Here is an 8,168-nt window from a genome sequence, read left to right on the forward strand (position 1 = left end):
CGATCTGAATTTTTCCAATAATATATAAGCTTTCATTCTCTTACAGAGGAATGAGATGATCAAGAAAAAATAAAAAAGACAAAGAAAACTCCTAAAGCATACTTAAATTGCCTTTTATGCCTTAAAGAAGGTTCTTAGCTTGGAACCAGCTTTAGCTTTAAAAAAATTACTACAGTGGAAATACACACCAGAGTAGAGCTGCAAGCTGTACTAATTTAGAAGAAAGGAGAAAAACATACCCTGTTACTTAAGTATCAAGTATGACTAAGAGATACTTGGTCTTGCAGCTGTACACACCAGGAAGTGGGATATAGAAAGTTTTGGGGTGTTTTTGTTTGGCTTTTTCTTTTTTTTTTTCCCCACCAAAGACACACACTCTTTTCTCATTTCAGTTCTGATTTCTTTTATGGCAGATCAGCCAAACTCTAGCACAAAATCTAATTGCTTGTGTTGGAACAGATTCTCTACCACTTGTGGAGAAGCACTGTATAAAGTGAGCTTGTAGTGCTGGCTCGGCCTTGATATTTTTTCTGTTACAAATCAATATAAAATTTAGTAAAAACAGAATAAAATCTCTTTCACACTTGCACCAAAAAAAACCCCAAACCCCAAAAAACCAAACAAACAAAAAACCAAACCCACAACAAATTTCCCACCTTCGGTTGCTGTGTGCCAAAAGATATCTGGGATGACTGACTCCCCCATTTGAATGTGGCAAGGACTGGTAAGAACAGGGAAAAGGGCAGAGAATATTTTACTAACTCCTCCTCAGAGGAGGAAATTGATTTTAGGGAGAGATTACAGCCTGAGCAAAATCACAGTTCCCTATTCTGTAACTATAGTAACTATATTCTCTTCATTCCTGCTTCTTAGGCGCATAACTTTGCATCTGGCTTTCTTAAAAACCACTTAATTCGAATAGATCCTCATAAATAATAAACTGCATCATTTACTGTTTCACAAGTTTGTTATTGCATCCACAGATCTGGCCAATGGTGATTGTAAATTTTGATATAATTGATAAGTGTTAACATAGTTTTCAGCATTTAACATGTCTTTGCCTAAACAGACCTTTTTCTGAGATGTGAGACAGTTAGTAGACATACCTTGCATTGTAACTGTTTTTGAATGAGAAGGTAGCATTAAGTTACATATTGTATGCAAACCTATGCTGTTTCTGAAAACTGGTACTCTTCACAAATAGCACCATCAGGTTTGATGAGACATTCAGGCTAATGCTCCATTGGTTTTACACTGCTACCCTTTATTGGTAAACTCCATCGTATCAAATTTCTGCAGGCTTACTGCAGCTGTGCTGCTTTTGCTTCCTGTGTATGGATACAACATCAGTTTTCTTCTGTCTGCCTGGAATTTTCTAGTATTCAGTGTTATGCTTCAGCTTTAAATACTCATCCTTAACAATGTTAATAATAGCCTTTCATACTAAGGGACTGGAAAATATTTCTTCGTGATATATATTAATGGCTGATAATATTAATGAATTATAATATCCATATTATCATTATTCCTTTATTAACTCTCCTGGTTTTCCTGCATCTTGTGCTGGGCTTACTCTAAGCCAGCCAACCTTGATATAGTTCCTTAGAACAATTCACATTTGCCATGGTCTACTCTCTTTCTTGAAAGACCTCTGGATGAGAATACAAATATTGACATGACCTTAAGAGAAGTACAGCAGATAGGAATGTTTTTTCTAGACCTGTGGTGGAGCATAGCTGTGTATTACATCATGTGAAGGGGATGTCTGTGTGCATCGTCCTGACGGTGGGTAAGCAGAAGAGCGCATGTAGAACCTATATGGCCTGCCCTTATCAGATTTTTGATGCCTGAAAAAGAAATCAGCCAAACTCTCCTTTTCACTTAGTCCTATTACAATGTCTATTTAGCCACGCTAGCGCAGAATTGAACATGATAACTGTCTGCTGCATTAGGTCTGTGGCAAACGGTTGCATTCGCAAAAGAAAATAAAATTAAGGTAACTGAGAATGCAGTGACTTGGCTTGCCTATAAATTATATTTGTTCTGCCTTTAAAAGTGAGAATTAAGCCATCTTCCCAAGTAATTGGTAGAAGGCTCGGAAATTAAATTAACAGAAAAAACATTATTAAGGAGACAGATGCAGCATATCTTGAAGCGCAGGGGAGCAGGAAATGACTAACCACAAACCTAAGCAAGTCTTGGCTGTTCCCTCTCCTTTCTCTTTCCTTCTTCATCCCCCAGGCTAAACAGAAAGGTATTTCTATATAACATTATATACTTTAAGAAAAAATAAAGAAAGAATCATGAATGAAACTGGAGGTCAAGTCCACCAGCTGAAAACTGGTGCAAATATGCTGCAGGAATGAGAATTTTACAGTAGAATTCACACATTAATACTTAAACAGGGAAAACATCCTGAAGCCAGAGTTGTCTGCATGTATATCCATGCATCCTGCCTCTTAAAAAAAATTGTATTTTATGCTGATTCAGCTAACTTTCCTTTGGATGATCCCTCACACTCCCAGATGGCCTAATCCCAGCTTCTGGATGTAGTTCCATGACAGCCTATTTCAAGAGTCTTCCTCACTGCAAAACAGCTGAAAATAGCTGTTTCAGAAGAGTAGTAGAAACACTACGATTGACTTCAGATCACGTCTAGACTTCTGTTTTGAGCCTGGAAGTCTTGTGATTCTTAATACACTTAGTTACACATCCTGCTCTGCACCCACTACAAGTTTAGTTCACAGGAATACTACTCAACTAGGCAAAAGAAATATTTGCCTATCTGGTGAAATGAAAGTAAACTACTGAAGGATTGGGGAACAGATTTTTGCAAAGCGCCAGGATTTTTTGATCAAAATCAACAAGCTTTACTGCAATCACAGGGTAAGCATTCATGTAAACTGAGATGATTATGTTTAATAAACTGCTCAATACAGGAAAATTTTCCATGTGTTTCTATCAGGAGAACCAATCAGAATGTTCTACAAATCAGGCTTTGTTCTCTAGTACATAAATATAGCTCTCATTTTTACATAAGAGAGTTATGAAAAATTCAAGTCAAGAAATTCACTCAGTTTATAGTAAGTAGTATTTTTGTGCTATCTTATGCTGCATCCATTAACCAGAAATCAAGAGACTGGGCACAGTTCTTTAGCTTCAGTTTGCTTGACTGCAAGTGCAGCTGCATTTTGCAGTCTGTCTGTGTAGTCACCTTGTGCAGACACTAAGTTTGTTTGTACAGCATAATGACTAGGATCTGGTCAACACAGAAAACAGAATTGCATAGAGGATGTAATGAGGTCTGCAGACTTTATACTTCTGATATGGAAAGCAAAAGAATTCAGCTTTGCTCTTTAAACCTAAATGGGAGAACCACTTAGCTCATTAGCAAAGTCCACTTGATAAAGTAATGAAAGTGATGTATTTGGGTCCACCAAGCCATGTATGTGATCAGTTTTCAGAGTGCAGTATGCAGGAAATCATTAGTTTACATAACATTATTTAAAGTAAAATCAAAATGATTGATTAAATAATAAAGCTCTGATATATAGAAGCAAAAATCAGTAATACATTAACATACCAGAGTCTGGGTCAAACTGTCTTTTAACGCAAGCGGCAAGTACTTCAGAATTAGTCAATGCTTAGTGGCTCTTAATTACTTTGTAAAAAGCAGAATTTTTCAACTTGTTTCTTAATACATGAAGTATTAAACAGATTTTTTCAACTCATGTCTCAAGGCTTTAAGTCATAGGTATATAAAACCACCAAATGTGTGAAAAATATTTTTGACTTCTTTCACGTGAGATTGAAATTCCCCCTTCTGAATTAAGGCCAAAGCAAATGCTTCCTGGAAGCCAGAAACTGAGTTTTGACAAATGATCATTTGATTTTAAGAAAGCCCCAAATCAAGCCATAGCTATGTGCACACTTTAATTACACAATCAGGTAACAGTAGTTTCAGACTGCCTGCATGGATTCACATAAAAATAATGCTATTATGTTGGTGTGCAGGTACTTAGGTAGCTGGTCTTTCTACCACGTATGCAAAGAGATGCTATACCGCACTAACTCTTACCTTTTCGCATCTGACAAGACGCAGGAGTTTTCACTAACCCATAGGTCAACAAAAATACAGATATAAAGTCCATGTGCTAGGTTTAGGTTTATTTTATTTTTTTCCTATTCTTTAACTTTCAAGATACATAAAACTGTTGAAGGAAATCCAGTTACTGAGGTAAAGCAAGGGCTACAGTGCACTTTAGTTGATCAACCTGTTTGAATAACTGGAAAACTAAGACTAGCACAAGAATATCAAACTTTACTTTTAAACAGTACCTAGGCTGCAGGCAACTGGTGTCACTAGGAAAAGTGCAAAGCCAGAGCTTAGCTAATAGCCCGTAAAATGGCAACGTAACACTAAACTGGAATTTTCCTAAAATAATATGAGTAAAACTGGAATCTTTTAAGTGGTGAGAAAACTGCTGAAGCTGTGTCTGATGTAGCCTGGCTTTGAGTAAAACTCAGTGGAAATGACTCCTTGTTAAATATAAGCATCACCAGACCCTTTCAACCTATTTTCTCCTATGTAATAATGGCTTTTCATTTCAAAGTCATTTAACTTGAACGACCTTGTCACACCTACTGAAGTAATTCAAGCATTTTCAGCACTAGTTAGAAGAAGCATATGTAACCCGTTTGTCTTCAGAGATCTTCCTACTGATGAGAACCTATTTGCAGTGGTGCAGCCCCTGCAGTGGTTCATGCTTCTGAATTATTCTTGTCTGACTAGAGAGCACTTTATAGTGTTTTAACAGGATGAAATTTGGATGCATTTTGAATACTCCATGACTTTCCACTGCTGTAACTCCATGTGGAAACTATTTTTTAGAAAAGTACTTACAGCATTATAACTGAATTGGCCACCTTCTCTGATTAGATTAAGTTGTTAAAACCAAAGTAAACACTAGCTCAGGGCTTTAATCAATCTATGTAAGTTTCTCTTAAGTACAACGCTTGCTACTCAACCTGCCTCTTGCACAACTTTTTCATTAACAAAATGCTTACTGCTCTTCCTTTCAGCATAACTGCATGTAGTCCAGACACATTTTTTCTTTGTTCCTCTTCTGTTTTAAACTCATAGCTAGGCAGTAGAACGTCAGATCTCCATGGGATTTTCTAGCAAAATAGCTTGAACAGAAATCTTAGGGAAAAGCATAAATTAGCTTTTGTAGAGAAGTAAAAATTGACAGACTGAGAAAGAAATGTACTACTCTTTTATGAATTTCAGATTATGTGAAATGTGTCATAACTTTACCTACATTAGGGAAATCATATTAAAGATAAAATTAAAACCTTCAGTTAAAAAAGCCTGAGGTAAATTACTAACACTCTGGAAATACTTGTGATAGAAGTCTGCTGAACAGAAAAGAAACATTAAAATTGGATGTAAATTTTGAGGATTTAATTCTAATTTTATGTTGAACATCTCTGAAAAGGGTTAAGGACTAATTTCAGTATGTCCTTGCAGACAACAAGTCAACTGGAGGTGTGACTGCAGTAAAGCTGTGAGCAAAAATATATTATATTAAGCAACACAAACCAAGAAAACAAAAATACGTTTGTGCTGAGCTTAAAGACAGAGGTCCTCCATTTCCCATGTATCTTCACTGGTTTCCAGACACTTGCTTCAGACCTTCAAATCAGAAATATTATTATAGTATACTTTTAAATGTCCAATTTGCTTGTGGTACTTTACATCTTCACACCTGTTTTATGTTAAATCTCACTAAAGTCCTTTAAGTTAACAGCCAACCTTCAGAGAGAAGAGGAAGCATGAATATGGATTTTCATGCCAAGAAATAGCACATATTCCAAATAACCCATCTCTGTAAGAAAAGGCAATGGTGGAAAAAAAATGATGGTGGAAAGCAGATAGAGGTTCTCTGATGTGTGCTTCAGGATTTCAGTGAAAATTTTAACTTTCAAGGGAACAAGGACCCTTATGGAGCCTTTCCTGGCTGCATTAGCTCAACGCACGTGGAACAGCCGAGCACTGGTACCCTGCCGGGATCTGTGCTGTTCCACGTGCACTAAAAAAAACCCCATCTCAATTACCGTTATCTTTGCAAGAGGCTCCCTCAGCGTCTGACCTCAGGAGTTGCTCACAAACATGGGAAACTGCCCCTGCTTCTGTAACTGGGAGGGTGAACGTTGGCTGGACCACACTGACTTTTCCAGGGATGTTATTTGTGGGCCAGTTGAAGATTGTCTCACAGAAATCTCTCCTCCAGCAGAGTTCTCTGGTGTACTACAGACCTGCTGTACGGAGCCCAAAGGAAGGCCGCTAAGCTTGGTAGAAGGATAAAGTAGTGATGCAGCTTTCTAGGAAAGGCTGCAGGCTGGACACATCACCTTCAGCACCAATTATCAGCTGGGAAACAGCAGGCATGAGGTAAATCAGTACCTGGTAGTTTTTTCCCTGCCACAGACAGGCACTACCACCAGTCCAAATTCTGCCCCAGAACTTGCAATGTAAAGTTACATTTTTCTGAACTGCTTTTGTACTGTTGTCTTATTTTTAGCTTCTCCGCCTTTTTTTAATTGTGTAGCTTTTAAAAATCCCAACTGTTGCCTTTTTATATGTTTAGTAAATGAGGATACTGATTTTGCATCAAATTAATTTGGTATAAATTTCTTTTGAAGAATCCGGTTTCTAGTTCTTCAAAACCACTTCTGCTTGCTTCTGTCTCCTGATATGATCAAAGTACAGTACAACTAACGTTATCCTGAAACACTTTTTGTAACTTCAGCTTATGTCCGTCTCAAGAAGCAGACTGATGGCCCGTTACTTTTTACTCTGCTCTGTGTTCCGTTTCAATGGCTTCATTAGACGGTGTCAACGGCTGAAAACAAATCTTTAATTCAGTGATGTATGCTGCATGCTCAAACACCCGACTTGGTAGCACCTAACTGAAATGATCACAAGCTCAGGCTAACTTACTTTCAGCAATCTTTGGTCCTTGATATAAAACTCAAACACAGGAAACACGATGCCATCTTCAGAAATTAGGATTCAGAGGGCAGGGAGGGTTCTAAACTGGAGAGTGTGTTAGAAAACAGGCCACCAAGTTTAAACATTTAATGTGATTTAACAGTTATAAGCAACTTACATTTCAGGTGATGGGACATGTAAGAGCTGAATTCAGTAAGGTGGGTTTTGTCTTAGTAAAACAGCATAATAACTTGAAGATTATCCACATGGACTGCCTAAGAGCTATACTAAAGACAGTTCAAGAAATGTCAACCAGAAGCACAAAAGACAGAATATCCTTCAATGTCCAGTTAGGAGACACCATGAGCTCGACAACTTTCATTTTGCCGCTCTTCTTAAAAACCTGTTTTTCTTATTGTTACAAACCTGAATGCAGCTGTCCTTGGAAAGTATTTTAAATTTAACAAAGAGCCTGTAGTGACACATACATTGTAGAAAAGTAAGGGGATAGGCAGGTTTGCATAACTAGTAAGGTATTGTATCATCTTACACCAGCTGTAATTCCTTCTAGCTATAAGACTTTTGCTCTGTTTTTTTTATTTTGTTTGTTGTTTTTTTGTTGTTGTTGTTTGGTTTTTTTTTTTTAAAATCAAAACTTAACTGCTAGAGTTAGGCAGAAAGTATTTATTGCCTGGAAGTTTTCACGGTGATTCGTATTTCACAAGATGAGTGGACAGTTGCATGAGGAAAAACAAAGCTATGGAAAAAAAAAAAACCCAGTAATTTTGGTCCTAGAAACAAATTACAGCACTAGCTAGCTGCCTCGCGATGTAAATGTGCCTCCTTCAGGACACTCCAGTAAGGACTTCGCAGGCAATCTCTGCGCCCAACTCGTACTGCCATCATCATTCTTCCCTTGCAGCACCTAGATCTGTCTGCAGAAGAACACAGGGTCTTCTGGCAGCAGCTAATACCACAGACATGGTCATATCATTAAATTTTTAAATTTAATGCTGCAATTAACTTGTAGGATGTTGAATCCATGGCAGCAGAAGACATCACATTAAGAGTTATTTATGAATACAAACTCTGCCTCCAAAGCTTGACAGAGAAAACAGTGACTTGGGAAGAGCCACTCTCTCCACATCCTGTGATGCTGAAGAATTTTAACCTT

Source organism: Platalea leucorodia (assembly GCF_965183815.1).
Source record: "Platalea leucorodia genome assembly, chromosome: Z".
Classification (NCBI taxonomy): domain Eukaryota; kingdom Metazoa; phylum Chordata; class Aves; order Pelecaniformes; family Threskiornithidae; genus Platalea; species Platalea leucorodia.